The sequence below is a fragment of the Cherax quadricarinatus genome, chromosome 59, assembly GCF_038502225.1.
Source record: "Cherax quadricarinatus isolate ZL_2023a chromosome 59, ASM3850222v1, whole genome shotgun sequence".
Lineage (NCBI taxonomy): Eukaryota > Metazoa > Arthropoda > Malacostraca > Decapoda > Parastacidae > Cherax > Cherax quadricarinatus.
This window is the reverse complement of record NC_091350.1, coordinates 214,636-229,405: the sequence shown is the minus strand read 5'-3', so window position 1 is coordinate 229,405 and position 14,770 is coordinate 214,636.

Here is a 14,770-nt window from a genome sequence, read left to right as displayed (position 1 = left end):
ATTGTGGCTAGCTGGTCTAGTGGCTAACGCGACGGGCTGGAGTTTTGAGACTCTATGACCGCGGGTTCAATCCCGGCCGGGGGTATGGTTTAATATCAACAATAACTACAACAACAGCCAAAGATAGATTAGCTATCGTCCATAGACTGGCTGTTATTTCCTAAAATTATGTTAGTATGCTCACTCACAGGTGAATGAGCATATTAAACAACCATGCCCAGGTGTGTGGAGCATACTCCTGCATGTATACAGTAACAACCATGTCCAGGTGTGTGGAGCATACTACTGCATGTATACAGTAGCAACCATGTCCAGGTGTATGGAGCATACTCCTGCATGTATACAGTAACAACCATGTCCAGGTGTGTGGAGCATACTCCTGCATGTATACAGTAACAACCATGTCCAGGTGTGTGGAGCATACTCCTGCATGTATACAGTAACAACCATGTCCAGGTGTGTGGAGCATACTACTGCATGTATACAGTAACAACCATGTCCAGGTGTATGGAGCATACTCCTGCATGTATACAGTAACAACCATGTCCAGGTGTGTGGAGCATACTACTGCATGTATACAGTAACAACCATGTCCAGGTGTATGGAGCATACTCCTGCATGTATACAGTAACAACCATGTCCAGGTGTGTGGAGCATACTCCTGCATGTATACAGTAACAACCATGTCCAGGTGTGTGGAGCATACTCCTGCATGTATACAGTAACAACCATGTCCAGGTTTGTGGAGCATACTCCTGCATATATACAGTAACAACCATGTCCAGGTGTGTGGAGCATACTCCTACATATATACAGAAACAACCATGCCCAGGTGTGTGGAGCATACTCCTGCATATATACAGTAAAACCATGCCCAGGTGTCTGGAGCATACTCCTGCATGTATACAGTAACAACCATGTCCAGGTGTGTGGAGCATACTCCTACATACAGGAAAGAGTAAGGTTATGAGGATAACAAAAAGATTATGTGATGAAAGATTGGATATCAGATTGGAGGGAGAGAGTATGGAGGAGGTGAATGTATTCAGATATTTGGGAGTGGACGTGTCAGCGGATGGGTCTATGAAAGATGAGGTGAATCTTAGAATTGATGAGGGGAAAAGGGTGAGTGGTGCACTTAGGAATCTGTGGAGACAAAGAACTTTGTCCTTGGAAGCAAAGAGGGGAATGTATGAGAGTATAGTTTTACCAACGCTCTTATATGGGTGTGAAGCGTGGGTGATGAATGTTGCAGCGAGGAGAAGGCTGGAGGCAGTGGAGATGTCATGTCTGAGGGCAATGTGTGGTGTGAATATAATGCAGAGAATTCGTAGTTTGGAAGTTAGGAGGAGGTGCGGGATTACCAAAACTGTTGTCCAGAGGGCTGAGGAAGGGTTGTTGTGGTGGTTCGGACATGTAGAGAGAATGGAGCGAAACAGAGTGACTTCAAGAGTGTATCAGTCTGTATTGGAAGGAAGGCGGGGTAGGGGTCGGCCTAGGAAAGGTTGGAGGGAGGGGGTAAAGGAGGTTTTGTGTGCGAGGGGCTTGGACTTCCAGCAGGCATGCGTGAGCGTGTTTGATAGGAGGGAATGGAAACAAATGGTTTTTAATACTTGACGTGCTGTTGGAGTGTGAGCAAAGTAACATTTATGAAGGGGTTCAGGGAAACCGGCAGGCCGGACTTGAGTCCTGGAGATGGGAAGTACAGTGCCTGCACTCTGAAGGAGGGGTGTTAATGTTGCAGTTTAAAAACTGTAGTGTAAAGCACCCTTCTGGCAAGACAGTGATGGAGTGAATGATGGTGAAAGTTTTTCTTTTACGGGCCACCCTGCCTTGGTGGGAATCGGCCAGTGTGATAATACAAAAAAATAATAATAACCATGTCCAGGTGTGTTTAGCATTCTCCTGCATATATACAATAACAACAATGCCCAGGTATGTGGAGCATACTCCTGCAGATGCTGTGAGGGAGAGGAGGGAAAGGATGGATGGATGAGGTGGTGGGAGGTGGAGGGGTGTTCGAGTCCTGGGAAGCTAGCTGGTCGCAGTCAGTTATCACATGAGAGAGAAACTCCCAAGCCACAGCAGACACCGGACATTCAGTAGATAAAACACTAATTCTCAGTACCAAACACGTGTGTTTGGCTCTCGGGGATTTTGCTGGCTAATCCACCCACTTCACCGTGTATTTGTTTCCTTTTGATCCTAAATCTTATTAAAACACATGACTGTAATTTAATATTATACACGCAAACTGACGTTTAGACAAATATTTTTTGAATAAACTGAGATATGTTATAGTATCTTCAGTCTCTCTCTCTTTGTATATATATATATATATATATATATATATATATATATATATATATATATATATATATATATATATATATATATATATATATATATATATATATATATATATATATATATATATATATATATATATATATATATATATATATATATATATATATATATATATATATATATATATATATATATATATATATATATATATATAACAAGTTGGCCGTCTGCCACCGAAGCAGGGTGACCCAAAAGGAAAGAAAATCCCCCGAAAGAAAATACTTTCATCATTCAACACTTTCACCTCACTCACATAATCACTGTTTTTGCAGAGGTGCTCAGAATACAACAGTTTAGAAGCATATACGTATAAAGATACACAGCATATCCCTCAAAACTGCCAATATCCCAAACCCCTCCTTTAAAGTGCAGGCACTCTACTTCCCATTTCCAGGACTCAAGTCCGGCTATATAGAAATAACCGGTTTCCCTGAATCCCTTCACTAAATATTACCCTGCTCACACTCCAACAGATCGTCAGATCCCAAATACCATTCGTATCCATTCACTCCTAACACACTCACACATGCTTGCTGGAAGTCCAATCCCCTCGCCAACAAAACTTCCTTTACCCCCTCCCTCCCACCTTTCCTAGACGACCCCTACCCCGCCTTCCTTCCCCTACAGATTTATATCTCTCCAAGTCATTCTACTTTGATCCATTCTCTCTAAATGACCAAACCACCTCAGTAAACCCTCTTCTGCCCTCTGACTAATACTTTTATTAGCTCCACACCTTCTCCTAATTTCCACACTCCGAATTTTCTGCATAATATTTACACCATACATTGCCCTTAGACAGGACATCTCCACTGCCTCCAACCGTCTCCTCGCTGAAGCATTCACAACCCAAGCTTCACACCCATATAAGAGTGTTGGTACTATTATGCTTTCGTACATTCCCTTCTTTGCCTCCATAGATAACGTTCTTTGTCTCCACATATACCTCAACGCACCACTCACCTTTTTTCCTTCATCAATTCTATGGTTAGCCTCATCCTTCATAAATCCATCCACTGACAAGTCAACTTCCAAATATCTGAAAACATTCACTTCTTCCATACTTCCTCCAATTTGATATCCAATTTTTCTTTATCTAAATCATTTGATGCCCTCATCACCTTACTCTTATCTATGTTTACTTTCAAATTTCTACCAAATATGTAAAACTTGCGATTTTGGCTTAAATAGCAACGCTCTTCTTTCCGAATTAGGCAAGCAAAAATTTGTGTATGCAATAATTTCGCAAAAATCATTCTGAACCTATCGAAGAAACTGTATTTCATTGTGTTTGTATATTATTAAATTATTGTAAACTTATCTAAAATATATTTAGTTGGATTAGGCTAAATTAAATGGGGCTTGTTATGATAAGGTTAGGTAAGTTTACTAATGTTACTTTGGTATAAAATTATTAATTTTTACATTAACATAAATGAAAATATATATCTTTAAACGTACAAGAGAAAATTTTAGAAAGTACTTAATTTTATATGAAGTCATATATATATATATATATGCACCTGGGATCAGCCTTCAACACCCTTCAAGAAGGCACTGAATCTGTCACTAGAGGATCGCCAATGGGGTCAGGCAACCCTCCCTGCGCAAAGCAACGCAGGTAGCTTTACCTGCATTTCTGTCTTCGTGTCTGGCTTCCAGTGGATTAGTCAAGAAGATCGTCCCCGAACGCTTGAGAGACGTGGTAGGAGCTCAAGACCCCAGGTTCACTGAAGCAGTCAAGCGGTGGGACACCCTTGCAGATTTCTCCAGTAGACCAGCTCCTCCCAAAGAGCACAAACAGTCCCACTGGGACAAGCCGATCATGGAAAAAATCGCCAACACAATGCTCACCAACCCTTCAGGAAAGGACAAAGCTCGTCCCTTAGCAGTGAAGGCACCACACTCAGATTTCCTTCTAGCTGTTCCTAATTCCTCCCTGGGCACTCGACTCGACCCACAGACCATTCGGATTGGTGTTGCTCTTCGCCTAGCCGCCCCCATCCTCACCGAACATAGGTGTATTTGCGGCAGGGCGACAGCTGATCAATTCGGACTTCATGGTCTCGTGTGTCACACATCAGAAGGGAAGTATGCCAGACATGAGGAGGTCAGCGACATCATAAAGAGAAGCCTCGCCATAGCCCGCTGCCCAGCTCAACGGGAACCCCAAGTGCAGAGGTCTGATGGAAGTCAAAAACGTCCTGATGGAGCCACTATGCTACCCTGGAAAGATTCTAAAGCAGATGGTCTAGGACTACACCTGTGCCGCCACATTGGCAGACACCTACTTCCCATACTCCGTAGCTGAAGGGGGTGGAGCTGCCAGCCACAGGTAGACCCAGGAGACTCGCAAATATGAAGACCCTCCCCCTTGCTATAACTTCATCCCTAATATGTAGGAGAACCTTGGAGCATGGGGCAAGTGTGCTCTGAGTTTCCTCAAAGATCTGGTGAAAAATTCATCACATAAACCAAGGACCCCAGGGCGGCCAGCTTCCTCTTTCAGAGACTCAGTGTTGCGATCCAGAGGAAAAATGCCTGCAGCATTCTTGGCACGCGGCCCCCCGCCGGGAGCTGGACGAAGTATTCGAGATGTAGCTCTGAGTTATCTATGATGTTTTACTCCCTATTGTATTTTTGTTAATGTATTTTGTCTTTAAATAAAGTATATATAAAATATAGGGGATGGTAGGAGAAAACAATTTTCAAACAGCTTCAGGGAAAACTTTGAGTTTTCCCTGAAGCAAGCTTATTCTTTTCTCTGAGGATGAGGGTCCGCAGGACAGTTCCAGAGCTGGTGTATATCATTAACAACACTGCGGATAACCGAAGGCTCGAACCCGAGTTCTTTTGGCCTGCCTCATGGTGAGCGAAAATTCCACGACTCTCTAACCCACAGGACCACCCAATCCTACAAAGATCATGCGCCCAGTAGAGCTGGGTGTTGTACCGTGATCGATGGTGTGGGTGCCTCAGAGCTAATTCATTCTACTTCCCGTCTGGTGTACTAGCTGTACATATAGTATTGTAACCACGAACGAGTGGTATTTAATCAGTAACACTGCGAGTAGAATGATATTAGCTCTGAGGCACCCACACCACCATAAGTCCTCGGATCACGGTACAACATCTAGCTTTGCTGGGTGCTTGATCTTTGTAGGATTGGGTGATCCTGTGGGTTACAGCGTCGTGGAATTTTCGCTCACCATGAGGCGGGCCAAAACAACACGGGTTCGAGTCCTCGGCTAGTCGCAGTGTTATTATTGATTAATTAAATACCACTCGTTCGTGGTTACAATACAATACATTGAAGTGCTAAACCCATGTGGGTCAAACAACGCCTGGGGCCGAAAGGCAATCAGATTCGATGAAGGTTAGATGAGAGAGGTTCTCATTCCTTCAATCAAGAGCCCTTCAAGGATCCTGTGCACTGTGCACGAAGCAGTGACCAGATTTCATCAGCGTCCCAAGACCAAGTCATCAATATATTGAAAAGTTGTTAAATGCCCTATAAAGGACCGGAAGACAAGCACACTACTGTAACCTCCTCAGCACGTCATAATCACGGCATCAAAACGGGCACGTCATCGAGAGGTGATACAGACGTCATGAGATGCGTCATCAGTGCTGGAGGCGCAGTAGCGCAACGAGGCAGGAGACCTCTCCACAGCATCTTGGCTTGGGTTTCGGGGAACGTGTGAGACCAGCTGGAGGACCACACCACGTGTATCCTGTTGGGCTCTTCCACTTTCCCCTCACATCCTTCACGTCTACTTAACCCCAGACCTGACCGGGGAAGGGAAGGGGGAGAGGGGAGGAATTGATGTTGGTGAAGGATTCTTGATATTAACCCCAGACCTGACCGGGGAAGGGAAGGGGGAGAGGGGAGGAATTGATGTTGGTGAAGGATTCTTGATATTAACCCCAGACCTGACCGGGGAAGGGAAGGGGGAGAGGGGAGGAATTGATGTTGGTGAAGGATTCTTGATATTAACCCCAGACCTGACCGGGGAAGGGAAGGGGGAGAGGGGAGGAATTGATGTTGGTGAAGGATTCTTGATATTAACCCCAGACCTGACCGGGGAAGGGAAGGGGGAGAGGGGAGGAATTGATGTTGGTGAAGGATTCTTGATATTAATCATGAGTTAATCCCCCCTACCCCGTTTCTGCCCCTTAGCCCCATCTTTTTTCATTGTCAAGGAGCTGTATGGGATTACCCCTTCCCAGTTAATTCTATGCACCAATTTGTGGCGATCTCAGAGCACCTGACTCAAAGAGTATATATCCTAATTATTTCAGAGAATACATACACACACCGGGCCGCGGGGGTGTTGACCCCTGAAATCCTCTCCAGGAATACTCCAGGGATACACACACACACACACACACACTGCCCGGAAATAGATCAACCTGGAGAATAAAGTGATACAGTAAGGCTCTCGAAGTCAGGAGAGAGCGAACTTAGTAGCAACCAGCGAGGGCTGAACCAGTAGCTGAGGCTCGACCCTTGCAACCACATACAGGTGAATATAGACACGCCCACATTGTGAACTACAAACAAATCTCCCTGACCTCTGTATTATCAAATTAACTTGAAGATAGTAAGAAGACAAATGCAGTATAATGTGATCCTTTATTGACTACGTTTCGCCCACACAGTGGGCTTTTTCAAGTCACAAACAGAACTGTTTGTGACTTGAAAAAGCCCACTGTGTGGGCGAAACGTAGTCAATAAAGGATCACATTATACTGCATTTGTGTTTATATTGCCATTGTGTCGGTATTTTATACCATTTATTTCCATAGTAAGAAGACTGGCGAAATACTTAGAAAGAGAATGATCCATCAAAGAAACTTCCAGTACCGAGCCTGGTCATGGACCGGGTCACAGGGGCGTTGAAAAGTGAACCCTCCAGGTATACAGGTATACGAGTTCCAGCAAACCAAGTCATTCCTAATAAACCTCTTGTAATTCTACGATACAACAAGAACAGCAGGGACGGGTGTGTAGCATCTTCCTTGACTGCAGAAATGCGTCTGACATTGGACTCCACCAGAAGTTGCCCAACAAGATGGAGAAACAGACGGGAATCAAGAATAAAAACGGTACAATGGATCAAGGAATACTCGACACAGGTCACAGAGAACATAAGAACATAAGAACATAAGAAAGGAGGAACACTGCAGCAGGCCTGTTGGCCCATACTAGGCAGGTCCTTTACAATTCATCCCACTAACAAACATTTGACCAACCCAATTTTCAATGCTACCCAAGAAATAAGCTCTGATGTGCAAGTCCCACTCAAATCCAACCCCTCCCACTCATGTATTTATCCAACCAAAATTTGAAACTACCCAAAGTCCTAGCCTCAATAACCCAACTAGGTAGACTGTTCCACTCATCTACTACCCTATTTCCAAACCAATACTTTCCTATGTCCTTTCTAAATCTAAACTTATCTAATTTAAATCCATTACTGCGGGTTCTCTCTTGGAGAGATATCCTCAAGACCTTGTTAATATCCCCTTTATTAATACCTATCTTCCACTTATACACTTCGATCAGGTCTCCCCTCATTCTTCGTCTAACAAGTGAATGTAACTTAAGAGTCTTCAATCTTTCTTCATAAGGAAGATTTCTAATGCTATGTATTAATTTAGTCATCCTACGCTGAATGTTTTCTAACGAATTTATGTCCATTCTGTAATATGGAGACCAGAATTGAGCTGCATAATCTAGGTGAGGCCTTACTAATGATGTATAAAGCTGCAGTATGACCTCTGGACTTCTGTTGCTTACACTTCTAGATATAAATCCCAGTAATCTATTTGCCTTATTTCGTACGCTTAGGCATTGCTGTCTTGGTTTAAGGTTGCTGCTTACCATAACCCCCAAGTCCTTTTCGCAATCTGTATGGCTAAGTTCTACATTATTTAACTTATAAGTGCTAGGGTTATGGACACTCCCGAGCTTCAGAACCTTGCATTTATCTACATTGAACTGCATCTGCCACTTTTCTGACCAAGAGTAGAGTTTGTCTAAATCCTCCTGAAGTTCCCTAACATCTACGTTTGAATCAATTATCCTACCTATCTTCGTGTCATCGGCGAATTTGCTCATATCACTAGTAATTCCTTCATCAAGATCATTGATATATATTATAAACAACAACGGGCCCAAGACTGATCCCTGTGGAACGCCACTTGTTACTGATCCCCACTCGGATTTAACCCCATTTATGGACACTGCTTCCTGTCTGTGAGCCATGATTTGATCCACAAGAGCACCCTTCCCCCAATGCCATGAGCTGCTACTTTCTTCAACAGTCTTTGGTGCGGAACTCTATCAAATGCCTTACTAAAATCTAAGTAAATAATATCAAATTCTTTATCGTGGTCAACAGCCTCAAAAGCTTTACTGAAGAAAGTTAATAAATTAGTTAGACAAGACCGGCCTCTTGTGAATCCATGCTGAGTATCATTAATCAAGCTATGCTTATCGAGATGGCTTCTTATAATCTCAGCTATAATTGACTCTAGTAATTTGCCTACAATTGAGGACAGGCTTATTGGGCGGTAATTTGACGGTAACGACTTGTCCCCTGTTTTAAAAATAGGAATTACATTGGCCATCTTCCACATATCAGACACTACACCTGTTTGAAGAGATAAATTAAAAATATTAGTTAATGGTTCACAGACTTCCATTTTGCATTCCTTAAGAACCCTTGAAAAAACCTCATCAGGACCAGGTGACTTATTTTGCTTCAGTCGGTCTATCTGCTTCACAACCATTTCACTAGTGACTGTGATGTTACATAATTTATCTTCTTCTGGCCCACTATAAAAATTAATTACCGGAATATTATTAGTGTCTTCCTGTGTAAAAACCGAGAGAAAATAATTATTTAAAATCGAGCACATTTCATTCTCTTTGTCAGTAAGATGCCCATAGTTATTTTTAAGGGGACCTATCTTATCTCTGACTTTTGTTCTATAGACCTGGAAAAAACTTTTTGGGTTAGTTTTAGAATCCCTAGCAACTTTAATTTCATAGTCCCTTTTAGCTTTTCTTATCCCCTTTTTAATGTCCCTCTTAATGTCAATATACTGATTCATAAGATGACCCTCGCCTCTTTTGATACGCCTATAAATTCCTTTCTTATGCCCTAGTAGATATTTCAGCCTATTATTCATCCATTTTGGGTCATTTCTATTTGATCTAATTTCTTTATAAGGGATAAACGTTCTTTGAGCAGCATGTATTGTGTTCAGGAAACTGTCATATTGATAGCTCTCTTCGTTACCCCAGTCAACAGATGATATGTGTTCTCTAAGCCCATCGTAATCTGCTAAGCAAAAATCTGGGACTGTTACTGAGTTATCCCTACTATCATACTTCCATTCAATGCTAAATGTAATTGATTTGTGGTCGCTAGCACCCAGTTCCTCTGAAACTTCTAAATTATTAACAAGGGATTCGTTGTTTGCCATAACTAAGTCAAGCAAGTTATTACCCCTTGTAGGTTCTTTCACAAACTGCTTCAAAAAACAATCCTGAACTACTTCTAAGAAGTCGTGTGATTCTAAATTCCCAGTCAAGAAATTCCAATCAATATGACTAAAGTTAAAGTCTCCTAGAATTGTAAAGTAAAAGGACACAAGTGCAACTAATGTGACATTTATTGTGGCAACGTTTCGCTCTCCAGGAGCTTTATCAAGCCATTACAAACAATACATGGACACAGAGGGTATATAAAGGCTCTGAGTGAGGTGCAATACTAGTGAGGTACCATTTCGATGTTCACTAGTGGTAGTAGTAGTAGTAGTAGTAGTAGTAGTAGTAGTAGTAGTAGTAACAAAAATAATACAATATGGAAGAGCAAATAATTCGTACATGAGTAAAAGGATATAAAAGCTATTACTTGGGTAACATAAAAATAGGTTGGACAAATATAGTCTGGAAAGAGGCAGGTTTTTTTCGGTGTTCACTCTCTGTAATGTGCTTGTGTAGTATAACAAGAGAGACTGTGGTATAAAATACCTGTCGGTATTTTATACCATTTTAATGTTCAATCTGTCAGACACTGCAACACAAGGGTATCTTGGTACAGACCTACAATCAACTTCGACAACCTCTACTAGTGAGAACGGCTGGATTTGAGAGGGACCTGACCTTCCAACATCTGAGTTCTTACCCCTTCTAGTGACCTACGTCTCACCTCTTGGCGCTATATAAGGCTCCATCCTGTCACTTCATCTCCATATTGTTTCATGCTATGGAACAATGCTCTTCTCCAGACTGAGGGACTGACCACCTCAAAACTTTAAGGGTGATGGACTGATTACATCGTCTTCAAGTATCTTCTGCTTCTATCAACTTTTCTGTACTCGACTGAAGAAGCCTACTGTGTAGGCGAAACGTTTCGAAATAAAGATACCTAACTGTTGCAAATGTGTCTTACCTAACAACCTGTCGGTATTTTATACCATTTTAATGTTCAAACGAGAACGTCTTGACGAATTCTACAAGTGGTGTAATGCTACCTGGCGAATGCGAGTAGACTACTCGGAGCATCACGACGGACGACGCCAAGGAAGGTAAAAACATTGTTGTTGTTGGGGATAGCCAGATTAGGTACATGGATAGGGCATTCTGCTTGAAGGATAGGAGTAGGAGGCAGAGAGTGTGTTTTCCTGGGGCTGGGATGAAGGATATTGTTAGCCGTCTGGATGACATCATGAGAGGTAATGGGAGCAACCCTATTATCTTTCTCAGTGCTGGAGGCAACGATGTTGGCAGACGTAGGAGTGAGGACCTGATTAGCAGGTATAGGTCAGCAATAGAGATAATTAGGAGGAAGGGTGGGAAACCTGTCATATGTGGTATTTTGCCAAGAGGAGTTGGAAATGAATGGTTGTCCAGAGCAATTGGTGTCAATTGCTGGCTGGACAAATACTGTAAGGAAAATGCGGTAACATTCATTGACAACTGGGACCTCTTCTATGGCAGAAATGACATGTATGCCAGGGATGGGGTTCACTTATCTAGGTGTGGGGTGGAAGCACTGGCCAACGCAGTGGAGGGAGCTGTTAGGTCTTTAAATTAGGAATAGTTAGTGGTATGGGTTTTGGCGGGAAAAATGTGAAGTCGCAGGGTAGTAATATGAGTACTAGGAGATCTAGTAATAGGCAAAATAAGGTGGATATTGGAAAGCCAGTGACACTAATTGACAAGGGCAGTAATAGGTTTAGTGGAATAGCAGAAAGGAGCAGGAAGGGTAAAGAGAGAGGAGGGTCTTTAAATATTTATTACACAAATAGTCGCAGTGCTAGGAATAAGATGGACGAGTTGAGACTAGTTGCTAGTGCAGGTAACATAGATATATTTGCCATTACTGAGACGTGGTTTAATTAAAAAAGTCGGTACATGCCTGCAGAATGTCACATTCAGGGTTTTAAATTGTTCCAAGTAGATAGAAGTATCGGGAAGGGGGGTGGCGTGGCATTGTATGTCCGAGATCGTTTGAACTGTTGCATAAAAACGGGTACTAAGTCTGAAGTAACACATACAGAGTCTGTTTGGATAGAATTTTCAGAGGGGCATGAAAAATTAATTTTAGGTGTGATATACCGTCCCCCAAATTTAGATAGGGACCAGGGGAGACTACTATGGGAAGAAATTGTCAGGGCCACAAGGCACGATAATGTAGTAATTCTAGGAGACTTTAACTTTAGTCATATTGATTGGAATTTCTTGACTGGGAATTTAGAATCATACGACTTCTTAGAAGTAGTTCAGGATTGTATTTTTGAAGCAATTTGTGACAGAACCTACAAGGGGAAATAACCTGCTTGACTTAGTTCTGGCAAACAATGAATCCCTTGTTTCAGAGGAACTGGGTGCTAGCGACCACAAATCAATTACATTTAGAATTGAATGGAAGTATGATAGTAGGGATAACTCAGTAACAGTCCCAGATTTTCGCTTAGCAGATTACGATGGGCTTAGAGAACACTTATTATCTGTTGACTGGGGTAACGAAGAGAGCTATCAATATGACAGTTTTCTGAACACTATACATGCTGCTCAAAGAACGTTTATCCCTTACAAGGAAATTAGATCAAATAAAAATGACCCAAAATGGATGAATAATAGGCTGAAATATCTACTAGGGCATAAGAAAGGAATTTATAGGCGTATCAAAAGAGGTGAGGGTCATCTTATGAATCAGTATATTGACATTAAGAGGGACATTAAAAAGGGGATAAGAAAAGCTAAAAGGGACTATGATATTAAAGTTGCTAGGGATTCTAAAACTAACCCAAAAAGTTTTTTCCAGGTCTATAGAACAAAAGTCAGAGATAAGATAGGTCCCCTTAAAAATAACTATGGGCATCTTACTGACAAAGAGAATGAAATGTGCTCGATTTTAAATAACTATTTTCTCTCGGTTTTTACACAGGAAGACACTAATAATATTCCGGTAATTAATTTTTATAGTGGATCAGAAGAAGATAAATTATGTAACATCACAGTCACTAGTGAAATGGTTGTGAAGCAGATAGACAGACTGAAGCAAAATAAGTCACCGGGTCCTGATGAGGTTTTTTCAAGGGTTCTAAAGGAATGCAAAATGGAAGTCTGTGAACCATTAACTAATATTTTTAATTTATCTCTTCAAACAGGTGTAGTGTCTGATATGTGGAAGATGGCTAATGTAATTCCTATTTTTAAAAATGGTTTGAAAAACCGACAAGTTGAAGATTGAGACACTTATGCAGCATATGGGAATCTTTATTCAGGAAACGTTTCGCCACACAGTGGCTTCATCCTTTGTATTGGACTGATGAAGCCACTGTGTGGCGAAACGTTTCCTGAATAAAGATTCCCATATGCTGCATAAGTGTCTCAATCTTCAACTTGTCGGTTTTTCAAACCATTCATCGCAACTGTCAGACACTGCAGCATCATGGGATCTTGTTACAAAGAATTCTTCAACACTTGTTCAACCTTTGGACGAAGACCTACTTCGACTAGTGGATGGTACCACTATGACCCCGCCTCCACCTGCTTCACGTCACCTCACTACAGTATATAAACCACGTCTACGGCTCTATGCTGTACATTCTACAAGATTGATGGACTGAACACATCGACTCCAGGTTGAGGGACTGATTACCTCATTCTCCTCCTCTCCTTACGCCTTCCTCTTTGTATTGGACTGATGAAGCCACTGTGTGGCGAAACGTTTCCTGAATAAAGATTCCCATATGCTGCATAAGTGTCTCAATCTTCAACTTGTCGGTTTTTCAAACCATTCATCACAAACCTTACCTAACCTAACTTAACCTAACCTGACCTAACCTAACCTAACCTAACCTAGCCTAACCTTACCTAACCTAACTTAACCTAACCTAACCTAACCTAACCTAACCTAACCTAACCTAACCTAACCTAAGCTAACCCAACCTAACCTAACCTAACCTAATATAACCTAACTTAACCTAGCCTAACGTAACCTAACCTGACCTAACCTAACCTAACCTAACCTAACCTAACCTAACCTAACCTAAGCTAACCCAACCTAACCTAACCTAATATAACCTAACTTAACCTAGCCTAACGTAACCTAACCTGACCTAACGTAACCTAACCTAACCTAACCTAATCTAATCTTACCTAACCTAAGCTAACCTAACCTGACCTAACCTAACCTAACCTAATCTAATCTTACCTAACCTAACCTAACCTAACCTAACCTAACCTAACCTAACCTAACCTAAGCTAACCCAACCTAACCTAACCTAACCTAATATAACCTAACTTAACCTAACCTATCCTAACCTAACCTAACCTAACCTAACCTAACCTAACCTAACCTAACCTAACTTAACCTAACTTAACCTAACCTAACCTAACCTAACCTAACCTAACCTAACTTAACCTAACTTAACCTAACCTAACCTAACCTAACCTAACCTAACCTAACCTAACCTAACCTAACCTAACCTAACCTAACTTAACCTAACTTAACCTAACCTAACCTAACCTAACTTAACCTAACTTAACCTAACCTAACCTAACCTAACCTAACCTAACCTAACCTAACCTAACTTAACCTAACCTAACCTAACCTAACCTAACCTAACCTAACCTAACTTAACCTAACCTAACCTAACCTAACCTAACCTAACCTAACCTAGCCTAACCTAACCTAACCTAACCTAACCTAACCTAACTTAACCTAACCTAACCTAATCTAACCTAACTACGGTGAAGAACACCTGACGATAACACAGAGAGAAAATGACCTTGGGGTGACAATCACGTTAAATATAAAGAACATAAAGACACAATACCGTGACTGGAACAATACATAAATAACTCGCACAC